This window comes from Macrotis lagotis, chromosome 3, assembly GCF_037893015.1.
Source record: "Macrotis lagotis isolate mMagLag1 chromosome 3, bilby.v1.9.chrom.fasta, whole genome shotgun sequence".
Taxonomy (NCBI): Eukaryota; Metazoa; Chordata; class Mammalia; order Peramelemorphia; family Peramelidae; genus Macrotis; species Macrotis lagotis.
Genome location: NC_133660.1, coordinates 126,094,929 through 126,106,846, shown reverse-complemented (window position 1 = coordinate 126,106,846; position 11,918 = coordinate 126,094,929). Strand labels below are relative to the sequence as shown.

General features: G+C 39.0%; 1 pseudogene; it reads left to right on the top strand.

Moving 5' to 3' along the window:
• The first annotated feature begins 3,176 nt into the window (after positions 1-3,176).
• On the top strand, positions 3,177-4,343 carry LOC141519200 (large ribosomal subunit protein uL15-like; annotated as a pseudogene).
• The last annotated feature ends 7,575 nt before the right edge of the window (positions 4,344-11,918 follow it).

Here is an 11,918-nt window from a genome sequence, read left to right as displayed (position 1 = left end):
ATTTTCTCTTAGGGAAATGCTGCTGAAGAGAAATATCATGGGCTTTATAATGACAAAATAAGCCTTTTAAGAGCACCTCAGAAGCATGTTGTGCCAGCACAGTGCATCCTTTGGAAGGTCTTCTTTCTGAAGGGAAAAGAATCCTTGCCTGTCCTGTTATCAGTTCTGTGGCCTGAAACTGAGCTGCTTGGTAGGTATGAAAATCCAGTCATAGAAGGGCATAGTTCATTCTGACACATCTTTTAGATTCTATAAGCTGTTTGTCACTTAGGGATTTCATTGAATCTAAGTGCTGAGTTATTCACAATGACAAACATTTCTTTCTTTAAAGAGGGAAAAAAAACCCAACCCTGTAGCTCAGTTCTTAGTAATTTTTCCCCAATTGTGACAGTTTTCAAAACTCAAGAAACTTAGGAAAAGCAATCCAGCAGACTCTCAGTAGGGGAGACAGTTGTAAAGCTTCCTCTAATATTCTAAAAGTATTGTGTTGATGACAGAGAGAAGATGAGAGGAGGGCTTATGTGAGCATATGCTCTTTTTTTCTCTTTCTCTCTTCCTCACAGGGAAAATAAGTAGATATTATATGCACTTGAAAATGGAGAGATTGAACTAGATAGCCCTAGACTTGGGAGACTGGGCTGAAAATCAGTGTTGATGCTGATAGCTTACTTTAATAAAGCACTTTATATACATTATCTTATATTTGATCCTTACAACAACCCTATGAGGTGGAAGCTATTAATATCCCCATTTACAGAAAAGGAAACTGGGACTGAAAGACTTTAAATGACTTGCCTAGAATTGAATAGTTAATATCTGAGATGGGATTGGGATTAGGGGACTTTACACCTTTCTAAAATGGTCCTCATATTTTATTATTTTTTAAAATTTTTTTTAAATTTTTATTTATTCAGTGGATAGAGCACCAGCCCTGGAGTCAGGAGTACCTGAGTTCAAATCCAACCTCAGACACTTAATAATTACCTATCTGTGAGGCTGTGGGCAAGCCACATAACCCCCTTTGCCATGCAAAAAAAAAAAAAACCTAAAAAAATTATTTATTTGAGGCAATAGGGTTAAGTGACTTGCCCAAGGTCACCTAGCTAGGCAATTATTAATGTCTGGGGTCAAATTTGAACTCAGGTCCTCCTGACACCAGGGCTGGTGCTCTATTCACTGTACCACTTAGCTGACTCATATTTTATTATTATTAATAAGAACTGATCTGTCTGTAGTGTTTTATATGCATTATCTTGTCTGAGACTCACATGAACCCTATGAGGAAGATACTAATGGAATTATCTCCATTTTACAGGTAAATAAATGAAGGCTTCAAGGTGAAGGGACTTCAGGGATAACAGCTGATAGGTGAATGTGAAAAGGCATCACAGGCAGATATTTCTAATTCCAAGTCCAGTATGCTCTAAACTAAGCTCCTTAGTCTTCCCCTCAACTCAGGCAAATTCATGGCAAATGCTGCCAGGGCCTAAAGCAAAATTGTCAAGTAGGCAGAATGAATCTTTATCACCCTCTCATCTTTATTTCCTTGTTCCTTGTTTCCTTGTTTAAGAGGAGCATGAAGCCTCAACTCACAGAGCCTCATTTTTTCCATCTGTACATGGGACCCTTCTCACTCTGTCTGTTACCCCAATCCTTGTTTGGAGTAGTAGAGATTTGGTTCAGTCAGGTGACAAGAAGTGAGGAACTCCCCTGAGGAGGGAGAAACAGGGACCTTTGACCACTTATTGTGATCACCTGCTAAATCCAGTCACCCTCTTCCATGATTCAAAGATCTATGTTCTCATTAATTGAGGTTTCCCCTTTCAGTAGTGCAAAATAACAAGCAAAACTAAGAGAATATTGTCCATATTAACAACAACATTGTGAGATGATCAGCTATGATGGATGCAGCATCTCTCAGCAGCTCAGTGATCAAGGACAATCCTGAGAGACCTGTTATGGAAAATGTCATCCACATCTAGAGAAAAACTTGTCCAAAATGGAGGCATAAAAGGGAGGAGCATGCTGAACTCTCATAATTTAAAGCAAAACAATATATATAACAATAAATATATACATATATATTTATATGTACACATATAAACATATGTGAATATATAAATATATACATGTATATAAAATATAGAGATTTATACAAATATATACAATATATGAAAATATTTATTGCTCTGAGGTGGCAAGAATAAGAATCTGAGCAGGTATCCATAAATTGGAGAAATGAATATACAAGTTAATGAATATACAAGTTATAATATATAAGTATAATGCCATATATTGTACTTAACTCTTAAGAACATAATGACCAATCAGGATTTCAGAGGACAATTGGTTAAACATTCTGATAGAGATGTGAAGAACTAAATGCAAAATGAGAGTTTTTGTCCTAGTCATGACCATTTTGAACATTTGTTTTGACTCTACCAGTTTGTAAAGAGTTTTGTTTTTCTCATGTTCTCAGTTGGATAAGGGGGGTTGGGATGGTGGGGGTGTCAGAAGAAAGATGTTGACTGATAAAAACAAATAAATATCTTTTAATTGAAAAAGAAAGTCCTTGTAAGTCTCATTTATTGTTTGATGCCCAGAGTACCTCCTTCTTTGGGGTCTTACCTTTTTACCAAGTCTGAGAGTCCCCCACTCTTACCAAGATCCCAGTTTTCAAAAACCTGGAATTAGTTGTGGTGTCCCACAAAAATTAATGGGAAGGGGAAAAGGTAAAGGAACAAAAGTCACAAACTGAAGTAATATCATTCCACTTAAATCTTTTCTGACTATCAAGGAGTAATCTTGAGGGTGGGGAAAGAGCCAAGATGGCTATATGAAGGCAGGAATTCCCAGCAAGTCATTTCCCCCCAAAACTCCAAAAGCCTTTAAATTATAAGTCAAAATTTAGAGGGGCACAACCCACAGATACACTGAGTAATACAATTTTCTAGTCTAAGACAACTTAGAAGTTCTACAAGAAAGGTCTATTTCACCGGGACTGGGGGTTGAAAAGAGCCACAGCAGCAGAGCACCACATCCAGGCTGGGTGCCTGGGTCTGTGGCAGAGGGGATGGTTTCCAGATCTCTTGGCCCAGGGCTCACTGGAGACAACCTGAAGGAGTGGTGAGAGACCTCTGCCGCAGTGAGAAGCTGCAGCAGGAGTCAACAGAGTCATGTCCAGAGCTCTCAGCCCACAGATGGTAAGAGGGTGGGGGTAGACTGCAGAGGTCTCTCTGCTCTCCCTGGAGCAGGACTCAGCTGTATGTCCACACTCAGATCCAAGTTGCAGTCTGGGCCTCCACAACACTACCATAACTGAGCAGGGACCCTCCTCACAGCTCCAGGGCAAAGGGGAGAGCCTGAAAACAGGCAAGAGAGCAGTCAAAGCCTCTCATAAGACCTTGGAGGAATTAAGGTCCCTGTGGGTTGTCCTCAAAACCACCCAAAGCCTTGGAAGTACAGTTAATCGGTCATAGGCTGAGGAAGTGAGCAAACAACAGAAAAAGAAGAATCTGACCATAGAAAATTACCTTGGTCCCTTGAAGGACCAAAATACATACTCAGATGATGACAAAATTAAAACTTTTGTATCCAAAACCTCCAAGTAAAACAGAAAGTGGGCTCAGACTGTAGATGAGCTCAAAAAAGACTTTGAGGCCAGGGGCGGCCCGGCTGGGCCTGCTCGGGCTGCCTCACCCCCGGCGCCTCTTCCCTGCCCTTCCCCTTCCCTCCCCTCTCCTCGCGGGGTCCCCAGGGTGGGGGCCAGGGGTCACAGGCCATGGGCCCAAGGTGCACGAGGCTGGCAGGGCCTTCCCCTGGCTGTGCCCCAACCAGCCGGCTCTTTCCTGCCGCAGCCATCCCAACTGAGGAAGACACGCAAGCTCCACGGGCAAGTAAGCCACGGCCAGGGGCGCATCGGCAAGCACCAGAAGCACCCTGGGGGGGCGCGGCAATGCGGGAGGCCTGCACCATCATTGGATCAACTTCGACAAATATCATCCATGTTACTTTGGGAAAGTTGGTATGAGGCACTACCACTTGAAGAAGAACCAAAGCTACTGCCCAACTGTCAACCTTGATAAGCTGTGGACACTGGTCAGTGAGCAAACCAGGATCAATGTAGCTAAAAACAAGGAGGGGCTTGCCCCTATCGTTGATGTTGTTCGCTCAGGATCCTACAAAGTCTTAGGCAAAGGGAAACTCCCCAAGCAGCCAGTCATGGTGAAGGCAAAGTTCTTCAGCAGAAGAGCAGAGGAAAAAATTAAAGGGGTTGGTGGAGCCTGTGTCCTAGTGGCATAAAAATCCAATGTTGTCAAATAAAACAAATGTCTTTATTTTAAAAAAAAGACTTTGAAAAGCAATTAAGGGAGGTAGAGGAAAAATTGGGAGAAGAAATGAGAGTGATGCAAATAAATCATGAAAACCAAGTCAACAGCTTGGTGAAAGAAATAAAAAAAAAATACTGATGAAAATAATATGATAAAAACCAGTTTAGGCCAAATGGAAAAAAAGCAACACAAAAGGAAAATAAGAAGAAGAATACCTTAAAAAGCAGAATTGGCCAGCTGGAAAAGGAGTTTAAAAAGCTCTCTGAAGAAAATAACTCTTTTAAATGCAGAATGGAACTAAAGGAAGCTGATGAGTTTGCAAGAAATCAGGAAGAAATAAAAGAATACCAAAAAAAAAAAAATTAGAAGAAAATGTGAAATATCTCATTGGGGAAAAAAAACTAACCTCGAAAACAGATCCAGAAGTGATCATTTAAAAATTATTGGGCTACCTGAAAGTCATGACCAAGATCAGAACCTAGACTTCATTTTTTCAAAAAATAATACAGCAAAATTGCCCTGAGATCCTAGAAGCAGAGGGTAAAATAGAAATTGAGGGAATTCACTCATCACCTCCTGAAAGAGATCCCAAAAGAAAAATTTCCAGGAATACTATAGCCAAATTCCCAAACTCCCAAGTCAAAGAGAAAATACTAAAAGCTGCCAGAAACAAACAATTCAACTACCGTGGCTCCATAGTCAGGATTACACAAAAATCTGGCAGCATCTACATTTAAGGTCTCATAAGGCTTGGAATATGATATTCTAGAAGGCAAAAGATCTTGGTTTACAACCAATAAACAACTACCCAGCAAAATTAAACATCATCTTTCAGGGGGAAAAAATGGACTTTTTTAAAAAAAAACCACATTTTAACATTTTATTTGTTTTCCAATTACAAACAATATTAATATGTACCCATCATTTTTTGCAAGACTCTGAATTCTACAGTTTTCCCCCCTCCTCCCTTCCCCCCCACAGAAGACTATCTGATAGTCTCTACATTGTTTCCATGTCATACATTGATGTAAATTGAATGTTATAAGAGTAAACATAAACACTCCCCCAAGAAGATGAGAAACCTCAAGAATAGAGAGAGAGAGAGAGAGAGAGAAATGTACTTCAATCTGTGTTCAGATTTCAATGGCTCTGTCTCTGGGGTGAGTTGCTTTCTTTATCATAACTCCACCACAGAAGTGGCTTCAATATTTTTCCCTCAGTTGCTATTACTGGCTGTACCTCCACTCTATTTCTTCCCACTCTCATTTATTCTATTCTCTCTGTCCTTTCATACTGGCCCAGTCCAAATGTTGAATCTGAGTGCCCTCTCCCTCAATCTTCCCTCTCTTCTATCACTTATTCCCTTCCTTCCCTCCCCTCATTCCTCCTCATCCCATCCCTTTCCTCCTATCCTCCAGGGCAAGATAGATTTCCTCACCCTATTAAGTGTGTATGCCATTTCCTCCCTGAGTCATTTCTGAAGAGAATGAAGGCTCACTCATTCCCCCTTGCCTCCCCCTGCCCCACTCCACTGAAAAAACTTTTTCTTGACTCTTATGTGAAATCTCTCAGCTTCTTCTTCATGTCCTTTTCCTTCCTCCCAGTATTTTCCTCCATTGCCCATTGATTCCATCCCTTTACCACACCATACCATTGTATTCTGTTCCTTCCTATGTCCTGTTTATATATTATATGCTCCTTCTAACAGCTCTTATAAATGAGAAAGTTCATGTAAGTTATCAATATCTTCTTCGCATGCAGAAACACAAACAACATCAAGTTCCTCATAGTTAGTCCTTCTCTTCCACTCCCTCTGTGGTTCACTAGAGTCCTGTACTTGGAGATCAAACTTTTTGTTCAGCTCTGGTCATCTCAATAGGAAAGTTTGAAAGTCCCCTGTTTCATTGAAAGTCCATCTTTTCCCCTGAAAGAGGATGTTCAGTTTTGCTGGGTAGTTGATTATCGGTTGTAAACCAAGATCTTTTGCCTTCTGGAATATCATAAACCAATCCCTATGAGCCCTTAATATAGATGCTGCCAGCTCCTGTGTGATCCTGACTATAGAGCCTCTGTAGTTGAAATGTCTATTTCTGGCAGCTTTTAGAATTTTCTCTTTGATTTTGGAGTTTTGGAATTTGGCTATAATATTCCTGAAAGTTTTTCTTTTGGGAACCCTTTCAGGAGGTGACTTGTGAATTCTCTCAATTTCTATTTTGCCCTCAGCTTCTAGGATCTCAGGGCAATTTTGCTGTATTATTTATTGAAAGAATAAAGTCTAAGCTCTTCTGGTCATGGCTTTCAGATAGTCCAATAATTTTTAAATTATTTTTTTCTGGATCTGTTTTCAAGGTTGGTTGTTTTTCCAATGAGATATTTCACATTTTCTTGTAATTTTTGGCTTTTTTGGAAGAGTTTTATTTCTTCCTGATTTCTTGCAAAGTCATCAGTTTCCTTTAGTTCCATTTTGCATTTGAAGAAGTTATTTTCTTCAGAGAGCTTTTTTTATCTCCTTTTCCAGCTGGCCAATTCTGCTTTTTAAGACATTCTTCTCCTCATTTGCCTTTTGTTTTGCGTTTTCCAATTAGACCTAAACTGGTTTTTAACATATTGTTTTCTTCAGTATTTTTTGTATATCTTTTACCAAGCTTTTGATTTGGTTTTCATGGCTTTTCTGCATTGCTCTCATTTCTCCCCACCCCCAGTTTTTCCTCCACCTCCCTTAATTGCTTTTCAAAGTCTTTTTTTGAGTTCATCCATAGTCTGAGCCCATTTTCTATTTCTCTTGGAGGTTTTGGATATGGAAGCTTCAATTTTGTCATCATCTGAGTATGTGTTTTGATCTTCCATGGGACTAAAGTAATTCTCTATGGTTAGAGCCTTCTTTTTCTGTTGTTTATTCATTTCCTCAGCCAAAGACTAATTTACAGCACTTCCAAGGCTTTGGGGTTGATTTTTTTTTCGAGACAGCCCACTGGGACCTTTATTCCTACAAGGTCTTATGCTTTCTTGCATTTGCCGCCCCCCCCCCCCCCCCCCCCCCCGCCACTTCCCTCTGTCCTGGGGCTATAAGGCGGGATCCAACTATCTTGGTATGGAAACCCAAATGGCAATATGTGAGAGTAGGCAACCAGTAGAGTCCTACCCCAGGGAGAGCAGAGAACTCATTGCAGACTTCCATTACCATCTCTGGGGGTACAGGCTGCTTTCTCCCGATTCTCGCTGCAGATTCTGGGCTGTGCTGCTCACTCCACACTCACCCAGGTGCAGCAGAGTTTTCTCAAGGCCCCTTCAAGCTGTTTCTGGTGATCTCTGGGCTGGGCTGGGCTGGGCTGGGCTGGACTGTGCCAAGGCTTTTTTCCCAACTCCCTGTCCTAGTGAAGCACACCTTTCTTGCGTAACTTCTAAGGTGTACTGGGAAAATGTATCACTCAGTCTTTCTGTGGGTTCTGCCCCACTAAAATTTTGGCTAGAGCCATCCTTTGTTTTTTGGGAGTTTGGGGGATCAGAGTTCTTAGGAGATGCTGCCTTCACACCACCATCTTGGCTCTGCCCCCTCGAAAAAATGGACTTTCGATGCAAGAGGTGACTTTCAAACTTTCCTATTGAAACAACCAGAGCCCAACAGACAGTTTGATCTCCAAGTACAGGACTCAGGGGAACTATAAAGGGGGTGGACGAGAAGGTTTAACTATGAGGGACTTAATGATGTTGAACTGTTTGTATTCCTGCATGAGAAGAAGATACTGATAATTCATATGATAACTCAAATGATAACAAATAACTTCTCATTTATAAGAGTAGTTAGAAGGAGCTGAATATAATGGTAGAATATAATAAAAAGATGGAGTCAGTGGTGATAAAGGAAAGTACTGGAAAGAAGAGAAAGGAGAGGAAGAAGGGGCTAAGATATTTCACATAAGAGTCAAGAAAAAGCTTTCACAATGGAATGGAACATGGGAATGAGTGAGCCTTCATTCTCATCAGAAATGGCTCAGAGAGGAAATAATACACACACTTAATAGGGTATATAAATCTATCTTATCTTAAAGAAAAATGAGAGGAAAGGGATGGGAATGGGGGAGGATGGGGGGAGGGAAGGGGAGAGTAGATGATAGGAGAGGAGGATTGTGGGAGAGGGTTCTCAGATATAACACACTTCTGAACAGGATGAAAGGAGAGAGAATGGAATAGATGAGAGTGGGGAGGGATATACAGCTAGTAACAGCAAATGTGGAAAAAATACTGAAGCAACTTCTCTGTTGGACTTATGATAAAGAAGGCAACTCATCCCAGAGACAGAGCTGTGGGAATCTGAACAAAGACTTTTTTCTCTCACTGTTCTTGAGGTTTCTCATGGGGGGGGGGGGGTGGTTATGTTTCCTCTCACAACAAGATTATTGTAAAAATATAAAATAAACCAAAAAAAAAAGAAATCTTATACAGGAAACCATCTGCACAGAGGTAAAATTACAATTTTGTCTATGGGAAAGCACTAACTGACCAATTAAATTGGAATAGATCCATAATCACTGGTGATCATCCAAAAATAAAGCACTGGCCTTCTATAGGCAGGATCAATGATTTTTCACCAATATCAGTACTGATCATTTGCTCTTGACAGCATTGAAATATAGCCAATTTTTTCCAGTCTGTGTTTTGAGGATAACAAAATAACCCTGAGCAAATTCTAATCTAGTTAATGGGAAGAAACAATGCTTTAATCAATTAAGAGCATTTTAAATGAATACTTGTCCTCTTCTTGGACAAATTAATGTTCACATCATTAGTAAAAAGAAAGTCAGAAAGATCTTGTTTTTGGTGAATTACAAAAAGAATAATCATTAATGTCAACTAGACTTTGAAAAATCATACTGCTTTATGCAAGATCAATCCAAAAGGCCCAGAGGAAATACAACATTTATAGAGCCTCTTACTTTTCATATTTGAATCAGTTTTGCTTTGAAATTATCCCATAGCATACTATACCAGACAGTAGTCCTGTATATCTTTATTATTCCATTCTCAAGAAGTAATTTCTTTTTGTGATATAATTCCATCACTGATTATGTTATTAAAAATAGAAAATAAAGGATCAAGATTAGCTCCTTCACAAATGAAACCAAAAAATTAATGAAGCAACAAAATCCAGTCAGAGATAAAAGGTAAAATACTTATGATTTCTACAAAAAGGATGTCAATAACCACTGATGGATTTCCATGTCATTACCCAACAAATCCTATCTACAAACTTCCCACTTTGTGGATGGTGGGAGTTAAGGTTCAGAGCTTATCAAAATCAATGAAATCAGACAGCTCCCTAGTGGCTTTATAACAGAATATACAAAGGATCTGTGATGCAACACTGTAAATTCATCTGTGATTGCATCTTTTATTTTTATTTTTTTTTTAGGATTTTTCAAGGCAAATAGGGTTAAGTGGCTTGCCCAAGGCCACACAGCTAGGTAATTATTAAGTGACTGAGGTCAGATTTGAACTCAGGTACTCCTGACTCCAGGGCCAGTGCTCTATCCACTGTGCCACCTAGCTGCCCCTCTGTGATCAATCGCATCTTACTCCCATTGTGAGAACTCTTTAGAAAGCTGATCAAAACCGGTTTATGATTTAGTAGATAAGTAGATAAGTTGCCAAGGTGTCTCAAAAGTTAAGTACTTTGGGGGCGGCTAGGTGGCGCACCGGCCCTGAAGTCAGGAGTACCTGAGTTCAAATCTGACCTCAGTCACTTAATAATTACCTAGCAAGCCACTTAACCCCATTTGCCTTGCAAAAAAAAAAAAGTTAAGTACTTTGTTTAAGTCCTTAACAGTTATTATGAGACAGAGAAAGAATCTGAACATGTGTTCTTATTGTCAAGTCTAGGACCTTACTTACTATTCCACATGACCTCTACAAACAGCAGAGATACCTACAAAAAGAAAGCCTCTTCCAATATCTAAGTTGCATTCACTAAATATTAAAAGCAGAAGAAAAAGTTCTCTAACATATTGCATTTGTCTTCTATGAATAATTTACTGACACAAACAAAAAAAAGTAACACTGAAGAAGAGGTACTGGATGAGGGTTGAGGTCTGCCCTGATTTAGTAAATATATACCTCATGGACTCAATAAAAGAAGAAAGTTAATAAGAAGAGAAAAAATGAGGGGCGGCTAGGTGGCGCAGTGGATAAAGCACTGGCCCTGGAGTCAGGAGTACCTGGGTTCAAATCTGGTCTCAGACACTTAATAATTACCTAGCTGTGTGGCCTTGGGCAAGCCACTTAACCCCGTTTGCCTTGCAAAAACCTAAAAAAAAAAAAAAGGAGAAAAAGTGAAAATGGAAATTAAGAAATTTTTTTCAAAAATTATTTCAGGCAAGAATAATAAGCAAATGGCCAAGATATAAGGATGTTCTCATTTTAATATTATCCATGATCAATGATTCTTTTTGACTCTTGATTAAGTGGTCCAGTAGGAGTAATTTCAGAAAGGAGTAATAGCAGAATAACCACATACATGGTTAAAAAAAAGAAATAACTTTTAGCTCTGATCTAATTTGTCTGTTGCCCTTTAGATTTTGAAGAAAAAAATAAAAAGTGGAAAAGCAGGCAATCACATCTTAATCTTTCCATTTGCCACCACAAGTTTAGAGAAAATACTTTAGGAAATAAACTTTTTATCTTGAATATTGAAATAAGAAGTTACAAGGTTTAATATTTCATCTTTCTTTCATTTTATTGTATTATTTCATTTTTAGGGTTAATATGACATTTGACACATCTTTGGAAATGAACTCAATAGAGTATACACAAAATCCATTTTTAGGAATGTTCTCTTAGTTGGTTGTTCTACAATGAATGCTCTATCTTATTTCCAAGCCAGAGATGTTTTTCTAGCCTATCTGTTACTACAACTTTCTGACAGATTACTATGATGATGTATAACTCCATTTATATAAACAGGCTGTTTTCACAGCAGGTATCTAAGCTATTTCCAATGAGTCATTCATCAAAACAATTTCTTCACATAAACTTTGCTTTTCTTCATATTTAAAGCAATTTGCATTTGAAAAAAAAAGTCATCTTATCCTAGTTGCTTCATTATTACTTTTTCCTTATTCTAGATAAGATTAAACCGAAAATCATACAAACATAAAAGTGCTCAATTCAAGTATATAAAGCAAAAATGCAAATCTCCTTTAGGACTACTACACATTGCTCACTAGCATTCCTGGGACATGGTAAATTATCTCTATCTACTACTTCAAACACATCACCTTTCCTTTAAAAAGAATGGACAACAATCCCTGCACAATCTCCGGTAATGTGTGCAGCAAAACCCCAATACTTCTATTTGTTTCAATAATCCTTTTTTTTCTTTCTTTCTTTTTTTGCAAGGCAAACGGGGCTAAGTGGCTTGCCCAAGGCCACACAGCTAGGTAATTATTAAGTGTCTGAGATCCGGATTTGAACTCAGGTTCTCCTGACTCCAAGTCTGGTGATTTTATCTACTGCCCCACCTAGCTGCCCCTTGTTTCAATAATCTTTAAAAGTTTCTAATCTGTTTATCCCCCCCAATCACTTCCTTTTTTC